The sequence below is a fragment of the Dendrobates tinctorius genome, unplaced genomic scaffold, assembly GCF_039654945.1.
Source record: "Dendrobates tinctorius isolate UK_male_01 unplaced genomic scaffold, ASM3965494v1 ptg000081l, whole genome shotgun sequence".
Taxonomy (NCBI): Eukaryota; Metazoa; Chordata; class Amphibia; order Anura; family Dendrobatidae; genus Dendrobates; species Dendrobates tinctorius.
In genome coordinates, this window is record NW_027361749.1 from 16,464,163 (window position 1) to 16,485,270 (window position 21,108).

Here is a 21,108-nt window from a genome sequence, read left to right on the forward strand (position 1 = left end):
TTGATCCACAGTGCTTGTTTCCAGAAGGCATCAGACATGTTTAGATGTTCTTTTGCATACTTCTGGTGCCGAATTTTATGGTGAAGTTGCAGGAGGGGTTATCTTCAGATCACTCTTCCATGAAGGCCATATTTGTGCAGGTGTCTCCAAGCAGTAGAACAATACAGCACAACTCCAGAGTGTGCTAAATCTTTCTGAAGGTCTTTTGAAATCAAACAGGGATTCTGATTTGCCTTTTGTAGCAATCCTATGAGCAGCTCTGAGTAAAACTTTGCTTGGTCTTCCAGAAGTTATCTTGACCTCCACTGTTCCTGTTAACTACCATTTCTTAGTTACATTTCAAACTGAGGAAAGGGCAACTTGAAAATGATTTGCTATCTCCTAATAGCCGTCTCCTGCTTTGTGGGCCGCCGCTATTTTCAATTTCAGAGTGCTAGGCAGCTGCTTAGGAGAACCCATGACTGCAGTTTTTTTGACACAGGGTTAAAGGAGGCTGGATTTTTGTAAAGTTGGGAAATTTGCATCACCTGGCCTTTCCTAATGATGATAGTGAACAAGCCATAACCCTAACAGGCTAACTAAAGTCTCGAACCTTGGTCAAAGTAATCTGAGCACACAAATTTCCAAGGGTGCAGAAACTTTTGCATTAGCCCATTTTCCTTTTAGTAATTTTTAAAATGTAAAAAAAAATTACAATATTTTTTTGCCTGAAATACAAAGGAAATGTGTCATCTTTAACTTTAGGCACTTTAGAGATCATTTCATCTTCAACTTGCTTAACTGTTCACAAACTTTTACATGCCACTGTATATGTCAAAACTATTATTTAGCTGCTGTAGGTAGCTCATTTCTGTCCAAAGTGACAAGGTTTTACCATACCTAACCAAACCACCATATCTTGCACGTTTGGTCTTTATGGGATCATCAATTTGCATTGGAGAGATGCTCGAGAGAAAGTACTGTATGTGCCAGAATGCTGCAGGAAGTCTGGTTATTTAAACAATTTATGCACTCTAAGATGGTTATTTTGTGACTTTTTTCCTTTTTTAATAAAATAAGATGCTTGTGGGTCTAATTATTTTTTAGTTAACCAAATATTCTTGAAGGGAACCTGTCGTCATTATCTTAGGCCCCCTAACTAAAGCCATGTGTATAATGGCCATATTACGAGGATGTAAGTCGAACACTTTGTATTGGAGGAGTCTCCCACGTTGTCAAGGATTTTATTACCTGCAAAACGACCCATGTGGTTTATGTTGTTTTGTGTCGCTGTAAGGCTTTTTATATCGGTAAGACCATTCGCCCTCTGTACGTGAGGTTCAGAGAGCACTACAACTCTATTGGGTTAGGTAAGGGTGTTCCATGTTTAATTAAACATGTTAGGGAATTCCATGGAGGAAACCCAGAGGTGCTTTCTTTTGCTGGACTGGAAAGGGTGTTTCTTCCAGCACAAGGAGGAGATTTACATAAGCTTCTGTTAAAAAGAGAGGCCATATAAATTATGCGCACTCGAGCGCAGGAATCCGCTGATTTAAATGAAAGATTGGACATGTCTATTTTTTTTTGTAATAAGCCGCTACTATTGTATCTGTGTATTGTTTGCATTTGTTTTTCAAAAGCATTTTTAATTGTCATGAGTAGCTGCTGCACATGTGTTTAAGCACCGGGGGTGGGGTTTGGCTATCTAAGAGGTGAGGCCAGTCCCACTCTCCTGTGAGACCAGTAGAAGCGCTACTGCAGCGCGAAATGGCTGTCGTCATTTCCACTCCTGCTCCCATCCTCCCTATGCCGATATTTTAAAGTATTGGAATAAAAAAGATTTTAACCGGTGAGTGACATCCGTTTTCTTTTTTGGTGTAGCCGCTGTGACTAATTGCTTTGGAGTGGCACCCCAGTTTATGGAGCACTTCCCATAGTACGCATATTTGCAGTACCAGCTTACACAGCTATTTGTGCAATGAATGAGCTTCCTGGCTGTGCAGATTAACACTTTGTTGGAGATATAATGGCCATATTATGCTCATTTAATCCATACCTTGCTGGTTGTTTGGAAATTGTAGAGAAATCTACTTTGGAAGTTTTAAATTACTGAGATAAAAGATGGAAATGTCTCAGTAATACTCTGTCTAGAAAAATACATTTATTTGTGATTAGCATCCCAGATGATAATAGGTAATTGTTCTATCCAAGAAACACATGGATTGAACACATTCTTGAAAAAAAGGATATCTTAATGAGTCTGTAGAATAATGCAGGTACCCATGATCCATTCTAATACCAGCCTGAGTATACCTTGTACCCCACTGGCTCCACACACTGTAAGCACAATTATTGGACAAGTGCATATTTTGGCCATATTATGATTTTTATGCAGATTGTCCAACTCCAAACTGCATAAAATTAAATTCTTATCAGTTTAAATCATATCAGGTGATGTGTATATGTGTAATGAGGGAGGGTGAAGCCTAAGGATATCAACACCCTTTATCGAGGTGGCAGTCTTAATGTTTCAATGCCTGTGTCTTGCTCAGTGGTGGTCAGGTTTCAACCTTCCTTACCTCGGCATGACACTCCAGGGAGGTTGCAGTTCTGGAATATGACAGCACTGGAGAATAATGAGTTTCTGATGGCTTCATGTGTGATTCTTCTCAAATCTTTGGCAGATAAAGGGAATTCATCAGTATATTTTTGCTACCTCATCTGAAAGCAGCAAGATGTAGGCAAAGAGACCCTGAATCCAGTGATGTATTACTTAGTTTATTGGGTTCAGTGGTTCTGACACAATCAGAGTTTTTAGATTAAGCAATGCAGCAGAGCTGAGTAAGCTGCCCCCACCCACATCAGGATCTGTGTACACTTTCTATAGACAGTGAGCTGCTTATCACAGAAGGAGGTAGAGTCAGACCAGCATTGCGTCAGCCAGTCACAGCAATGGTAATCACCAGGTGATTAAAGCTTCAGTCTAAGTTAACAAATCACACAGCCTGACATGTGACACATCTTTTAGTTTAGTGCTTATCCCCTATCTCATGCCGTCCTCAGTTTACATAGCAAAACCTGCTGACAGACTCCCTTCAGTCTGCATTCTCATATTCAGCAATTGATCAGTATTTTACATTTATATTTGAAAGCCCAAACCAGGAGTGGGTGTAAAATACCAAAGTGGTGACTAGAGATGAGCAAACCTTTCAAGGTTCAGTTCAGCGACTGTCCCCAAACCTTATTGAAATCAATGGGAGGCAAAATCAATTGTATACACAACACCTTGAGGGGGAGCAAAAAGCTTCCCAAACAGATCAAATAAGGGGCAGACATCAGGAAAAGTGACATCAATTGACCCAGAGTACAAATAGTATAATTGTACAGCATGGATGCATGGGACAGGGCTAGGACCAGCATTTCTAGCTGAAACATTGATCAGTGGATGAGTGACAGGTGTAGCCCTGGTGATCTGAGAGTACTGCCAAATTCAGGCAACACACATGAAGGAGACCCAACTTAGAGTCCAAACATTAACAAAAATTATGGACAGACACCAGGAAAAGTGGCATCAATTGATCAACAATAGAAATTTGATAATGGCACAACCAAGGGCCATGCATGAGGTATCAGGGTATGGGCCAGTATTTAAAGATTTGAATTGAAGTTTCAATAAAGTCAAGATATGGGTAAGCGAGCGGTATTAGCCTATTTTACTGGGAGCCATGATACCTCATGCAACAGCTCAACCTGTGTTTTTTTCACAGCCACTCAGATGGCACAAACATCAGTTTCGCAAATTATTATTGATCAAAAAATGTAAGAATAACAAAGGTAGTTGACTGATCAATTGGCCCACAGTGAACATATTTTATAATGGCACAGAAGCAGTCACTCAAATATCAGCTTGGTAGAGCACTAATGTTAGAAAAATGTAAGGACAGTAACACAAGTAATTGGACTGAAAATAATTGCTGGCCTGTCAGTCTGATAGCCCTACTGCTACAGGCAACACACATGAAGAAGACCCAACTTGAAGTGAAATCATTTAAAAAAAATATTGTCACACACCACTAAAGTATCATCACTTTCCACAGAGTAGAAACAATATAATGGGCTTCTGACACCCCTTCAACAACAGGCAACCCACCAGATGGAGACCCAACTTGAAACCTCTACATTTCAAAAAATTATTGTCACACACCACTAAAGTGACATCAATTTCACAAGAGTAGAAACAGTATAATGGGCCTCTGACTTATTATCCACTACAGGTGACCCAACAGATGGAGACCCAACACTGAGTGTCCACATTTAAAAAAAATAGTTTGTAACATCAGCAGCAGTAGCAACGGCAGGTATAGAAGACACCATAAAGATGTCACAGACTGAAATAACGTGAGATCAATGCATGACACTAAAAATAACACCATTGCCTAGTTTGCCCGGTCTATGACTGGGGTGCAAAAGTGATTGGAGATCCATGAATTGCTCATTTTAATGAAAGTTTGGTGGTCTACACTTTTAGGGGACAGCCAGATGTGCTTATCTGTCAGGACACCACCAGCAGTCTTGAAAACATGTTCTGAGAGAACACTGGCTCACTGGCATGACAAAACCTCCAAGGGGTGACAGATGAGCTCAGGCCACTCTTTCATTTTTGAAGACCAAAATGCAAAATGTTCCAAATTCCCTCTGTAGGCATTGAGCTTGAGATAATCCTGCACTATCCTCTCCATTTGTTCTCAACATGTTAGACGTGTACTCTGTTGTGCTGGTGCGCGGGCTGGGCTAAAAGATGTATGAAACGTCTCCCAGAAATTGCTTATGCCACGTACACTGCTGCTGCTAATTTTTTTGCAGTGACACCTTGGTGTTCCTGGGGTTGGAAGTGCAGAACTACAATGCACAATATATGGCTCACTGCTGTCTTGGGAAAAACTGCTGTTAAGATTGTCTATAAGTTTGTTTCGATACACCAGCATGTGCGCATCTCTTTCCAGGGGGGAAGCATCTGGTAAAATGTACTCTTTTATAGTGGATCTAACATAGTGGCAACTCAGTAGTCAGCACTATTTCTAACCCTAAGAATATGTGCATGATGTGGAAGACAGTGCAGCAAGAGGGCGCTCATGTTCCAGGAGCTTCCATGAAGTCCAAACCCAAGGTGTGTTTGTGGTGGAGTAACACTCAAGCTTGCTTCTTCTGTCCCTTCCTGCCCACCATGAACAACAGAGAGGGGATCATTATCATCTTCATCTCTTGCCTGTTGCATGCTCATCATATCTTCCTCCTCACCATCCTCCATTTGTTTCTTGGCTCCTGCTTCTACACTAAAAGTTTTTCTGGTACCATGAGTCCCCCTTGATCACTATAATCAACCCTCCCATGGCACCCTCCTGTATGACCACAGTCCAAAACTTAGACATATTGTTATCTCTTCTGCATTCTCCTCTACTTTCTTCTCTTTTGGTGGGGCCCACCACCTCCTCTCACAGACTAATTAATAGGTAAAAGAGGATGGGGAGCTTGTATTTCAAATAAAGAAGTCTGTGTCTTTCTTTTAATTTAAGGACTTTATTCTTGCTCTACATTTTTTACAATATGACTATGGGGTTAGTAATGGGGGCGTCTTACAGAAGCTTCTCCATTACTAACCCCTGACCATAAAGCAGCTGACATCAACCTCAACTTTATTACCCCACTTACCACTGCACCAGGGCAAGTTTGAAGAGCTAGGCTAAGCGCCAGATTTGATGCAACTTAATGATGCACCATTTCTGGGTCTGCTGAGGGCTGATTTTCTTAGCCTGGGAGGGGGGAAGCAAAAGCCCACACCGTTTTTTTAACTATTTATTGAAAAAAAACAGAAAAAACACACAAAGCACTGATTATATAACACACTAACCTATTTATATCTATCAATCATGTTTCTCATTGCTATCTATCTTTATCTTTGAACATCTTTAATAACTAACACTAATTTCTATTCTGCATTTCATTCCATATCTGTCACACGAACACATGGACATGGACAACACATGAACACACGGGTGTAACACATATGTCACAGCCGAACACATGGACTACGGATCTCACCAGTACTGTTTTTTCCTGTACAGGAATGACCAAGACGTGTAAAGGGGGCCTAAACTTCAAGGATGACAATAGTAAATTTTTAGAACAAAAAAATATGGTCACCTGTAGCAGCCAAGCGGTTTTCAAAAATGTCAAAACACCATAATTTCACACAAAGCAAGTTAAACTGTATGGATGACAATACAGTCAACTTTTTCACCCTCTCAAAGAAAAAAAAATGTTATCACCTGCAGCAGCCATATATTTAGCAATGTAATCCAAAAAAAATATTCAAAGTACTAATAAAAAATGTATCACTGTATCTAAAAAATATGATTACATAAAATGCCATAAAAGAATGATGCCACAAAAAGATTTTTATTATTAAAAAATGTATTTATTTAAAAAAAATTATAAAAACAAATAAAATGCATGTGTAATGCATGTTAATAAAGTGACACATTTTTTATTAGCACTTTGAATTTCTTTTTTTGGATTATATCTGGTGCCTGGTATTCTTAGTCTTTTTATGATTAATATATTTATGGTATTTCTTTTCTATGTAGGTGATATATATATATATATATATATATATATATATATATGTTTAGTAATGACTGCAATGCCCTAAGCACTGCCTAGAGATTATATTCAGCTACTCTCCCAGCTCCAGCTGTCCCTAGGCTAAGTGGAGAATGTATCACATAGAAACAGGAAAACACAAGATTTGTTTGAATGACTTTTAGTATGATGGTTCAGCAAAATATCACCACCAGAGCACTCTGATTCCTAAAACTGTGCACACAGGCCTGGACAACTATTCTTTTATTCTAATAAAACCTGTCCCTGAGCTGCGCATTGGCATCAGTTTTCCGAGTGCGGTGGCTCCGGTCCTTTTATAAGCTCTGATGAGGTAATGCAGCCAGCCAACCACAGAAATACCACTACCAAGATGGCTAAGGCATTACAGTGACTGTCAGGCAATCCCCGCATGTTTATTGGCTGTGTAACTGGCACCAAACATGCGAAGCAGGGACTCAAGCATTCAATCTGAGTACAAGCCAATGCTCGACTAGTGCCGAGCACATCGGAGCACCCAGATACACGTTTGTTCATCACTTGTGTTGACTAGTGACTAGATGAGATTTCCCAAGCATGCTTGTGTGATCTTCTAGTATTTTGGCGTGCTCGGAGATTTAGTTTCTGTCGCTGTAGCTGCAAGATTTGCGGCTGCTAGCCAGCCTGAATACATGTGGAGGTTGCCTGTTTGTTAGGAAATCCCCACATGTATTCAGGCTGTCTAGCAGCCTCAAATCATGCAGCTACAGCGACAGAAACTAAATCTCTGAGCACATACAATTACTCGGAGATCACCCGAGTATGCTCAGGAAAGCTCGAGTAACAAGTATACTCGCTCATCACTAGTGTTGACGCATAATTCTTTATTGACCATTACCAATTCATAATCTTTTTAAGACTTGGAAGAATATAATAATAAAACCTGTTTAAACATTTCAGTCTATTTCTAATATATCCAGTCTTTTTCCTGTTCAACTGACTAAAATGCAACACAGAAAATGAGTTTCCGTATCCTATAGCTATTACAGTTTATAATCTCCATTTTAGTATGTACTGGGTTTATGTCTCCTCTACAAGGGTGTTTTATATTAATTTCCTTCATTAACATTCTCACTAAGTAGAAATTTTATTGTCTTTAAGAAGAACTATCATGGCATATTTTCTAGAACATTGCTGATTCAATTTTTAGTTCCTGTAAAGCAAATAGCACCGGTCCGGGCCACCTCCTTTATTGTGCCGCTGCAGATTCTGCGCTCTCTCATTATAATTCAACAACATATTGAACCTGTGGTAATAAGTGATGGATAAACATAAAAATATTATTTGGGTTAATGAGAGCAGTGCTAAAACCGGAATAATAAATGCAGCATTAACTGTAAACTGTACAAGGAGCATAAACCAAATAAAATTTCCATTACCAGGTAACGCTAACTTATTTCCCCTATATCTTCTCATCAGATGAAGCTATGCCACGCTGCTCTAATTTACAACATTGCTGTCTCTTCTTGGACACATAAATAGCATTAGTATCATGTAACAATTTAGTTTGTTGCTTAGGTCAGCTAATCTATAGGACAATTTCAATTTGGTGTTTATTGAGAAAGAGGTCTTAAACTCAATTGAAAATAAAAATAGTATTGGCTGAAGGACATGTTTATAGCAATCCCGCGCCTATGATGCTTACTTTGCTAATATATGTCCTGCGATGTGTATTTCGCTTCCATGAACATTTTCACTCCACAGATTCACCCAGCAGTTGGTCTGGAAGGTCAAAATCATTTAATTTTGCAAAATAATATTGGTTTGTACAGTTCATTCATTATTAATTCAGGATTTCATTAGGAGACAATTTTGCAGGATGGGAAAATCTGTAAGAAGGATTGGTGTCGTTAGAGGATATCTATCTGTTTGTAAACATTTGTCTATTACATATAAATGATGTAAGAAAGTTTTCATAAATTTCAAATGTATCACTTAATAATTAGAACTAGAGAAGCTGAATCAGAAAAAAATCAAATTCACTTTTTTAAGTGGAATTACCAGTGGAATTCAATTAGTGGAGAAGTTATTCTCTGTGAATTTATTGTCTCTTATTATGTTCTGGGGTCTGAGCATAATAAACATGTTTTGTAAAAAATATAGAAAATCCTTATACTCAACTCACCACTCAGCCCCCGGCCCCTCCGCTCCTCCACATCACCTGATTGGTCTCAGTCGCATCTTCTGATTGCCACCACAATTTCTGCCTCTGATTAGGCAGAAGAGGATTCTATTCAGCAATGCAAAGAGCAATGACACACCGGCTCAATGTGATTTCAGTGATCACGGAGAGGATCAGAAGATGTGACTAGGGATCAGAGAGGTGACTGCGTGGAGTGGGAGGGCCAGAGAGATAAGCAGTAGAGTGAGCATAGGGATTTTCACATTTTTTAAGCATTAGTTGACCCTTTAAGGTTGAAAAAAATGGCAGCCAGCAGCCTCCAATTTGCTCACTCTGCGCAGAAGTAAATTTTAAATATTCACATTTGACAATTGCAGATTTTTGTAAAATTTGAATAGAATTCAATCCCACTTGAATTTATTTGCTTTTCTTTAATTAAAGCCATAGTGAATATGAAGGATATCTGAAATCTGTTCAACTCCATTGATAGCTGGCAGTATTAGTGCTTATTTTCAGGGAATATCTTATTTTTTCCGTGAAGAACAAACCACATTTATTCTTGAACAAAAAACAACAACATTTATTCGTATATATATTCATGTCATCATGTTCTGGAGCAACATCATAACTCAACAAACCTTGAATTCCATCATGAATTTCTTGAGTTCCTATTTTCTTTCCCATGTACAATCTATATTACCCGCTATTCATGAACAAAAATCAACATTTGCTCAAGCACACTCATCTTCTGGAGCAACATCATAATTTTCCAAACCAGGAATTCCATTGGGAATTTCTTGTGACTTTTTTGCCTTTAGAACCATTGGTGCCAATTTTTTTCATATCTAGCAATAGCGCTTTCCTTAAATGAGTACTTTTTGTCCATGTAGCCTGCTTGTATTGCATTGGCCAAAACCCTGTCAGAGATTTTCTCCAATGAATTCTTCACTCAAGTCTCAACATCTTGCAGTCTAGCCTTTACACAGTTGCCATGCTGATTTCTCTCAGTTCTATTTTCAATATTTTCAATATAGTCATTAATTTGCAGGCGTAAATGGTCCTTGAATAGCTTATTTAGTGCAATATCAAAATTCTGAGGATAGGCAGCCATTTATGTGGAAACCATTATTTGATCTATTTTTCACTCATGAAGGAAGTTCTTCATGTCTTTAGCGTAGTGTGTACTGGCTGAATCCCAGACTAGTAAGCCTCTTTGGCTACTTCACAAAACAAGTGGCAGCTTTAAATCAAATCATTTCCTTGTAACTGTGGATTTTTCAGTTTCAAGAATATAAATACGTGAAACATGCTTAACACCTTAATTTCTATGGCAGTGCACAGTTCGTAATGGCAGGTTGTAACTTCCCGCACCATGACGGACTCTGCACATCCTGCCTTTGAACTGTCACTGCATGTAAACACACAGTTTCAGTTCAGTGCCGACAGCTGTCTATGACAGCTGAGAGGCACAGCAAGGGGAGCAGGGACCCTTGCACTCAGACCCTGCACCCATAGCGCTGTGATTGGTCAGTCAATCTGACAGACCAAACACAGCAGCGATCGAGCAGGAGAGGCTGAAATTTCAGCCTCTCCTGCCCGATCTCAGTGCAGCAGCTCAATGCTGCTAGTAGCTGAGCTTCTGCACTGACAGCTAGGAGCAGTGCCTCCACCACCCCTGGCTGTTAACCCCCTCACTGCTGTGATTGAGTGTGATTGCAGTGTTCAGAGGAGGAGGCAAAGGGTAGGGGGCTCCCTCTGCCTCAGGTCGGTGCCCCTGCGATGTAATCGCGGGGCCCGACCTGTGCCATGATGACCTGGAGTTGTCATGACAACCTCCCGGTCATTTAACTACAGAAAGCTGCAGAGACCATGCTCACAGCATGGTGTCAGCATCTTTCAGCGTAGGTATAATACATTACAATGCTGGAGCATTGTAATGTATTATACCGAAAGTGAAAGTCCTCATAAAGGGACAAGGTAAAAAAACATTTTTTTTAAAAATATCTAAAAAAATACTATGCTATGCGTTGAACGGACTGCATTAACGCAATGTGAACCTAGCCTAACCCTTATAACTTCCTAACAAAAAAATATTTTGGTTCCAAAATTGTGCTGATGTAAAGTAGACATGTGGTAAATGTTATTTATTAACTATTTTTTGTGACATATCTCTCTGATTTAAGGGCATAAAAATTAAAAGTTTGAAAATTGTAAAATTTTAAAAGTTTTCGCCATATTTCCATTTTTTTCTTAAATAAACGCAAGTCATATCGAAGAAATTTTATCACTAACATGAAATACAATATGTCACAAAAAACAATGTCAGAATCAGCAGGATCCATTGAAGCGTTCCAGAATTATAAGCGCATAAAGTGACAGTGGTCTGATTTCAAAATTAAGGCCTGGTCATTAACCTACAAAATGGCGTGGTCGTTAAGGGGTTAATCTTCCTTTACTTGCACTTGACAATGATTAGAGATGGAGCTTTAGTTCCATACAGACAAATTGCCAAAGTACAGGTAACATGAGCACTTTCATAACAAGTGGAGGGAATGCAGACCAAGGAGGCACCCGCAGATCAATTGTTGTTTGCGAGCCTTGGTCCATAAACACTGCAGTTTCATCCATAGTAAATATGTTGGAAAGTTTGTTTTGAGAAAATTTGATGCATCAACAAAGGACTTGAATGCAAGGGCACATTTAATTGCTTCAGCATCTTTCAGCTTAAACATTGTACATCTTCTTAGAGACCGCTCACATTGCTGAAGGACACTGAAATCTTCTGGGGATATTTGTAATTGTGGTGCCATTGTAAGGTCAAATTCTTGAATATGAGCCCTTTGCACAACTGAAACCTTTGCTCTGCTGTCAGTGACCCATTCACAGATCAAGTCTTCTAGCTGAGGAATAATGGATGATGCCCTTATACACACTTGCGCTTCTTAGCATTACCTTGCACACTTGTCGACTGAGGTCATCATACTCTGCTCACCATTTTTGGACCATTCAGACATTTAACATATTCTCTTTGTAGAAAGAAGCAAGTTTTTGGACAGGATTCCTTAAGGGTTCCTTTATTGTATTCAATAGAATTGCTCTTTCCTTTTGAACTCATGTTGCCTGTGGGTCAAAATGTACTGTACCAATACAGTATATTTCTTGTTGCTCTTTTTACTGGTACAAATGGTATACTGCAGTAAAAGGTGTATGTCTATTCAGCAAGAAGAGCAGAATCAGTGAAAAAGTGTCCATGTAGTTAAAATACCGGTATACATATAAAAAGTTAAACAGATCTACAGTATTCACAAATAAGGAGTAGCCATGAACACATTATAAAGAACTTCACTTGCTTTTAACCTTTTGTGATATTTGATACAAGTAATAAAGATAATATTTTATAATGTATTCATGGCTAGAATATACATCATGTGTGAATAAGCCTTTTTCCATGCTACCGCAATTATAGCTACATTTGTGGTAGAAAGTAAAACGTTTCCAGGGAGCCATTATTGATACTTCAACATACACTACCTATATTGTAATTACATGATACTTTTAATTTGTATATAAAAATACTCCTTGTCTCCCTAAAGTAACTCTGTGCTCTCTGAATTTTTGTTATGGTCAATATAAAAGAGTAAATACAGAAGAATACAGCAGGATCCGTCATCAAGGAAAGCAGAAACCCCCAAAAAAGAAAGCAGACACCATCAAAAGAATCACACTCAATCACCAGGATTAGAGCTGCTTTCAGAGCTGACTACTCCCACCAGTGGCACTCCACAGAATGGAGGTAATGACAAGCTTAGGGAGCTAACCAAGAGCAGTGAGGTTTGTAGCCAGGTGACCTGATTGTCCCATCCTGGATTCTTCAAGATTTCTATGGGAGTTCAGTTATGGTCAATGAATCAGAACTGTGTTCTTCCAGTTGGGGCTGTGGTGCTCTAAGCTGACATTGTGTAAATTCTCTTGTAACAGAGGCAACGTCTCCTTATATAGTCCACAACTGTCCTTCAAAGCCAGCATACAGAGGTCAAGGAAAAGATGTGATGAGGTTTACTTGCGTTGTTTGATTAGTTATAGTTTATCCTTCAATGTTTGCAAGTCAACAAACTGCATGGCCAGGTACAATATGTAATCAACATATCAGCAAACATCATTGTTCAATGACTCTACATCACTGCTTTACAAAGATAGCAGACAATAGATTGCAGGAGCTCATATAAGACACAAATATAAACCATTCGTCCATTCACAAATATCAATTCAATCTATAAGAAGAGTCAATACTTCAGACAACAGTTTCTGATTCTGGGCTTAATGAATTTACGTCTGGCATAATTAAGAAGAAATGCTGGTCATTACAGTCTTCTTTTCGGTAAAACAGGGTATTTTGTAAAACAATTTGTGCTTGATGACATGCTACAGCAGCCAGTGCAGGGGTCAACAATTTATATGTAAAATCTCAGCAACTGCCTGTGGGTTGAGAAGGCAAGATGTTGATATGGAACATTTATTAAGAAGCCATAATTCCCTAAGATATTTGTTTAAAATAATTGATAAGGTACAGAATTTACACATTAAAAAGCTAGAAACCACAGTCTTCTCTTTAAAGTATGTCTTCTCAATTAAAGCACGCAACATTTGCTGCATCCATGCTGTTTGACCTTCCTTTCATTAAAAAGTGATTCAACATTCAAGCCGTATTTGCAATGTTCTCCCATAAAAGCCTTTTATGCCTGTGTACCACAAGATCAAGGCTTAAACACTCTTACATTATTGGAACATGAATTGCCCTTTTCAGGATATATAATTACTTCAGTAAATAAGACATTAACATAGGGAAAATAACCTTCATTGCCCAATTTAACAGGGTAATGAATCTGATCCTAGACTCGGTCTTATTTGCATAACAGTGTGTAACATGTAGAATTCAATGTCTGTTATATATAAGATGTCTATAATTGTTTATATGTGGGTAAAGACTAGCTGGATGTAAAACATAGAGGACAAAATATCATTAGAGGGCAACACATTATAATGTTGATGGATGAAGTTTATTACCACTGATACCTTTTCTGTATATGTATGAAGAACAGCGTTAAATCGCCCCAGTTTATTAATTGAAAATTATCATTTCTACTATTGTTGTGGTTTTCTTGATAATCCTGATTAGTTGTTGCTGCTCAGTTTTGGTGATATCTGAGTTCTAAATAAGAAACAATGTAATAATACCATAGACATAAACCCAGAGAGACAGCTAGGGGTTTTGCTCAGGAGGATGAACTAATTAATCCTGATTAAAACTATGGTGGTGCACCCTAATAGTGGATGTAGGAGAACCTCAACAGATGATCACACTGTTATTAAAACAATCTCTATAGAAAGACAAGATTAACATTTATAACAATAAATTATAGCAAACATATACAGTACAAGGGGAGGAGATAAGGAATATGCAGTGAAAAATTCCAAATACATTGGAAAGCTCGGGGTTGCTAGGTGGAGCACCTACACATAATGCTGCCTCCTGATGGAGGATCATGAGGTCTAACCCACAAATTCATTAAATTCATTATTTTACCCCTGATGAAGCTGTACAAGGAGACAGCACATGGGAGGTTTTCACCCTGCAGCCTAGGGGTCTCATTCCTTCCTCCCTCAGCACTTTGGGGCCCATTCATTAACCCTTGCATAGCACAAGCTTGCACTATGCCAGTCTTGATGGGATACAAGGGGCCTCAAATTAATTAAAAGGCACATGTTATTTAATTAATTTGGCACTTCTTCTGAGTAGCGTGAAGTCCTTTTTTGCATTTTTTTTTATTTTACTTTTGTAAATGATCTGTGTTACTCACTATATGACATATGGTTTGCCACATGCATGAGGCATTTCGTTTAGACCCAGTGTGTTATTGCTGTGGTACAGCCGAGGTTGAAGTATGTGGACTAAAGCCATAGACAGCTATTGACAGAGATTAGAATAGGCAGAAGGCAAAAAAAAAGTCAGCATAAGAATCTAGGTTGGTAATAAACAAATTGATACAAGTAAATTTAGTATAAAAAATTTATAGTCTTATTTTAATCATGTCAGAAGACTATATGCTAGGATTAGTGGCAAATATCATCACTGGCTTTTAAAGAACAAACAATGTGAGTGTCTTTCAATGCAGCATGACCTTTAAAAACACCATCCTTGAACAGTCTGAGGTATAGCCTAGATTTTAGTTTTCTTCAACCCCAGATAGTAACTATCTAATGCTAGGGCAACACAGTGACTTTTGCCCACACTTCATATGATTTTAATGTTGAGATGCAACATCACAAATAATGACAGTGAAAAGGTCACATTGTAACTTGCAAGTGACCTAACAGTTTGCAAATATCCAATCACTGCTGGATTTATGTGAGACCCCAATCAAGTAACCCGAATAGCTGCTTGGGATCTTAGCAGTGTGAAATTGAGATGAGATCAGGGACATATTTACCATGAGGCATGAATACTATCCCTCTTCAGGCTGCAGTCTGAGTTATCTCTCAGAGGAGACACTAAGCCTCCTCCACCCAGCTCACTAGTCCTCTGCTCAGGTTACAGAAAGAGTTTTTCTATACAGGGGAAGACAGAATGTGCAATAAGATGGAAGGGCTAGTGAAGCAATGTAGGTTATCCCTCCTTGGACTGTCTTGCATCCAGCAAACTTTAGTCCTAAATGATCGGAATGGTTCAAGTGGTGCTGGAGGTGAGAAAGGTCTAAATCAAGGAGTAGTCAGAGTCACAACACTGATTATCACAGGATCTGATGCTGGATGGTTCTAAGGTAGGGGGAATCTTATATGTGTGAAAGTACTCTATATAAAGTATGTATTTGTGCATCTGTGTGTATACACTGTATATGTGTGTGGCAGTGTGGCTAATGGTCGAGTAGTTGATGTGCCTGTGATGTGATGTGGGTCAAGTATGTGTCACAGAGATGGCTTGTCTCTGCGATGTAACCCGGAGTATTTTCTCTAGCGCATGAAAGCACTAAAACGTTTGTTTGTTGCATCTGGGATCAGGCTATGGGTAGCTATGAGAGAAGGGCTAGTCTGGCTACCCACATACCTTACTTCTGGGTGTGGTTAACAGCCTATATAATGGAGACTGTTGTCTGGCATGTGGTCTGTGTGTCGAGAGGGAGAAGGCCTCCTGTATGTGTTTGGCTCCAGACCAAGCCTGAATAATGGACACTACCCCAGCCTGTGTGCCTACAAACCTGGTGGAGCATAGCTCTGCTTTTGACATTTTGTATTTTGTTTGCCTGATCCAAAGGCTGTTTTCTTTCTGCTTTTTGTTCTGGATTTATGAAGCAATAAACCCATGAACTTTTAAAGGAATGAGCCTCCTGTTTTCCTGCTGTCGCACCCAAGTGAGTAAATCCCTACTGTGTGTATACTGTACGTGTTTATATAGTATACATTTGTGTGTATTTCTGTTGCTGTGTGAGGATATGTACTTTTTGTATGTATGTGTGTGTAAATATACTGTATGCATCTGTGTATATTATGCAGCTGTGTATATTTCTTATGTGTGTGTTTTTCTGTGACTATGTGTGAGAGTTTATACTCTATGTCCCCAATTCAAGACCTGTGATTTTCTCACTGGTCTTGATGAGTCAGATGTTCCTGAATCATGAAGATATGCATGCTTATTCATGTATCTAGAGCTTCTGACGAGTGGTGAATGCCTTTGAGCGCCATGCCACAAATCCTACTACAGTCAGAGGTTGGAGTGAGATTTCTGGTAAAGGGAACAACACAGCTCATCATGAATTTGCAAACTGTGGCACCATATCCTCACTGCGCCTCGGTTCCAGAGCTGGGAGAAACTGGCGCTGAAACAGCAAAGTTGCAAAATTTTTGTGTAACTCCAAGTTTAAGAAAACAGCAACAAGTGGATCAAAAGCCACAAATCTCTTTCATATGTAGGAAGTCAGCAATCGAGCTAAAATTAAAACATAACCTTTAATGTTTTAGAAGTAATAAAAGCTAACAAAAGATAAAGTGAAAAATGCAATAAAATACTCACTGAATCTAATTGTCACAGACTATACATAAGTTGTCTGTATAAATCTTACAACAGACTACGAAACATATATACATGTGACTATTCCCAGTCCCAGAGTTTTAAATGACCGGACAAAAAATTCCTTTGGTCAAAGAAAATCAAGCTATGACCAAACAAATGCTAATGAGCCACTTTCTTGTTGGAGGATATATCCTTACAATTTTCTAGGTCAGAAAAAGAGAACAACCTCTGCCCTGTATTGGTTATCAAGAAATATGTTCATGCACCTTGTGATGACGTCATAAAAAATCCATTTGCACATATAGTTAAATTTAAAATGGAAAGATCTCACCACTATATATAGAAGACGTTCACTGTCAGATGTCCCATCTCAGCCGTTATGTATCGTCAGGAAGAAAGGGAAGAACAATTCACCCTATTTTGCCCTGTCAGAGCTAACATATCCTGACCCCATGACTCCTGCCCTTACAAGGGCAGTCCTCATCTGACCTTCAATTAATAAAGCCCTGTTATGTCCCTGTGCAGCCCGACGTGTTTCATCACTAGCTGACTCTTCAGAGGACCTATTAGCACTGAATGGGCATACTAAACAGAATTGAGACTGAACGGGCTACCTCTTCTCATTACAATGGGGTGTAATTTGCCAGCTGTGGCGCCACATCCTCACTGCGCCTCGGTTCCAGAGCTGGGAGAAACTGGCGTTGAAACAGCAAAGTTGCAAAATTTTTGTGTAACTCCAAGTTTAGGACACTTTTGGAATACAAATACTTTGAGGAACTGGGGCCTATGAATGTATTTGTTTATGTTTGTATATTTTGTATGTGTTTGTATATATACTGTATACATATAATATATGTAGAGAGATAGATTTATATATGATGTATATAAAATGTTTGTCTTTTAATACAGATTGTATATGAGGTATAAATATACATATATGGTATATAAACGCATGATGCGTTTTTTTCATGCGTTTGTGTGCGCAAAAAACGCACAGCAAAAAAGCGCAAGTGTGAAAGTAGCCTAAGCTGACCCCCCTAATTTGGTCACAGAAAACTGGGAAAACTTAATGACTCACGTATAAGCCTAGGGTGCACAGTGAGTGGCCCCAGTTTTGCTGCACAGTGAGTGGCCCCAGATAATGCTACAGAGTGAGGGGCCCAGATAATGCTGCATAGTGAGTGGCCCCAGAAAATGCTGCACAGTGAGTGGCCCCAGTTTTTCTGCACAGTGTGTGGCCCCAGATAATGAGGACAATGAATGGCCCCATCATGTTGCTGCTGCTGCCGCTGCCTCTGTTACAAAAAAAAGAAAAAACTGTATACTCACCTCCTGCTGCCCACTGCTCATCAGCGTTGATGGCTCTGGAATGTGGACAGGTGAATATGGCTCCCCCCATTCATACTCACCCCCTCCTGGCGCTCGTCTCTGCAGCGTAGCCCCTGCTTTTTCCATGTTCTCGGCGCCGCTGCTCTTCCTGCTTCAGTGGTCACGTGGCACCGCTCATTAAAGTCATAAATATGAGCATATTCATGAGTTTAATGAGCGGCACCAGGGGCGCTGAGAACATGGAACAAGCAGGGGGGCTGCAGAGAAGAGCCAGCAGGAGGTGAGTATGATCTCTGACACCCCCGATCCCCCTCCCCCACCGACTCCCCCAGTATATGACTCGTGTATAAGCCGAGAGGGGGACTTTCAGCCCCAAAAAATGGGCTGAAAATCTTGGCTTATACGAGTATATACGGTATATATTCTATCTATTGTACTTGGCGTGTAAGTGCGAGCTTTGTATATGTGTGTAATGGATTTATATTATGAAAATATGTAAGAATTGATATATAAATGCTATTATGCCTGATTTGTGGTTTAATTTCCTTGAAATGGTAATTGGTGCAAATATTTGTCAGCAGGGGTACCCGCTTTCAATTGTTTTAAAGGGACTGGCTTCCTATGTTAATATATAAGAAAATCAGTCTTACCCCTGCCACTGCAGCACTGAATCGGGTTTTTGTTGCTGCAGAAATTATATCACACAACTGCACCTCACTGATGTAGTCAATCTCTGGGTTCAGTACTCTTGCTCTACCTATCTCAGCATTACTGTGATTGGTTGCAGCGCTGCCAAAATGAGGTCACCACTGCAACCAAACAACAGAGAGGCAGCGGCAAAGAGACAGTGCTAGACCCAGAGAGGATAAGTAAGGAGCAGTTTGTTTTTTACACTTACCTCTGCCTGTGGACAGAAGTTTCCTGAAAGATTAAAACCTGTTTAACATCTAGTTTTAGTATTTAGTCCCTGTATGATGACATAGTACACTGTAAGATGTTATTCAATCACTGTATGAAGGTAGTTATAATGTTTTTATTGCACTGTATGATGGTATTCATTTACATTATGCCAATTTTTTTGTTATTGTACTCCATTTCAATTGACAAATGCCGTAATATGCTTTCTAATGATAAATACATTGCAATGCTTATCAGTTGAAGAGACTAGCGCAAAGCATACATTGTGTACACAACTATTAGGCAATTTGTATTTTGGAAGATTTATTTTATTATGTAACAGCAACAGTGTTGTTTGTCAATGCAAAAGATTAATAAAACTGAAACCTGATTTTTTAAAAGTGTAAAAGTGAGGTTTTGTCTTTCTTAGGAGAATATCTATGTGTGCAGAATTTTTGTGCAAACTACTAGTGTGCAGAATTATTAAGCAACTAAATGAAAAACATAAAAATGTTCCCATCTCAATTGTTTATTTCCATCTGTTAAAATGAGAATAATAAACAAAGAACTTACTGTATTTTTCGGACTATAAGATGCATCGGACGATAAGACGCACCCCAAATTTTTATCAGGAAAATAGGGAAAAAATTAATGCGTCAAATGGCGGTCCGTTTTACAGTCCAAATTCAGCTTACTGGGGGAAAACAGTAGCACTGGTGGAACATAGTCACAGGGGGAGTTCGGTGGTCCTGCGATGATATGACTCCCATCCCAGACTGGTGTGGCAGGTTCTGTGGTGCTCATGGTGCAGGGGCTTCACTGACATTTTGTGAAAGCCCAGAGCCCCCTCACATCCACTACTATGAAGCAGTGGCCTCCAGGAAATTCCATCCCAGGCTGGTGCGGCAGGTACGTTGGTGTTCAGGGGTGCGGGGGCTCCGCTGACATTGTGTGAAAGCCCGGAGCCCCGCACATCCACACTGCTGCGATGCGATGACCTCTGGCAAAATGGTCTCTGGAAAAATGGCCACCAAGTTGGCAAATGCGCAGATTGACGTCTCGGCTCTGAGATGTCGTCTCCCGAGATCTCATCGTTGCCGAGATCTCTATCTGCCCATGTGGGCTTTCAGAAAATGTCAGCAGAGCCTCACACCACTGCGCGCCACAGAATTCTGCTGCACCAGCCTGGGAAGGGAGTGTGATCATCGTGCTGCATCGTCGGACTGCCGCAGTGTAGTGTCGGTGGTGGGGTGCCAAGCTGGGGGGGTGGTCCTACTTTTATACCGCGCAGAGATGACAACAGAGACACGATGGAGGCAGATTCTGGGTGCAACAGGTCCAAGTTTATTTCTTCACTTGCCGTCCGATTGACGGCACACCTCGCGGCCCTCCGTTTCCAGAGCCGCTTCTCACACCGTACACTGGAGACGTGTCTGCACACACCGTCCCCTCCTTTACTGTCGACGCTCCTGACAGTTCCGTCACTGTGGCCGCCTTAGGCCCATTAACCAACAGCGCTTCTACTGCTCAGTCGTCGTGTCACATACGGTGTCTTACACCCAGTACCTCATCTCAACTGCAGTCCTTTCCTGTCAGGACCACCCCCCTGACGTCCTCTCTCCTCAGTCCCCCTGGTCTGGATTCTCCTCAGAGTGCACAGACTGTCGTAGTCCTCCTGTCACTTGAGCTCCCCCTGGGGACTGGAATCTTCTGGAACCCTCCCTCAGAATTTATAGCTCACCCGGTTCCTTGAAACTGTCACTCCAACTGTCACCTCGCCCCCCATGACCAACGGTTTCTAAAGCCCTAAGCTGCTGTAAAGTCATTCGCTCACACTCCACCCTGCCATCTAATGGTCATCCCAAGGTACTGCACGTCCACTACACTTTCCTAGTTGTTTCCCCACTGTAATCACTGACTCCTACCTACACTGTGCAAACCTATCTTTCTTCACTCTGACTAGTCCGTCCGTCCGTCAGGTCACCTTCCCTACACTCCACCTTCCTTTGTCCATTGTCGT

At 40.1% G+C, this 21,108-nt stretch overlaps 1 protein-coding gene across 2 annotated transcripts in view; it reads left to right on the plus strand.

The window, feature by feature from the left end:
- Positions 1 to 21,108, plus strand: part of SNTG1 (syntrophin gamma 1) — a 957,068-nt gene that overhangs the window by 319,527 nt on the left and 616,433 nt on the right. The window lies entirely within an intron of this gene.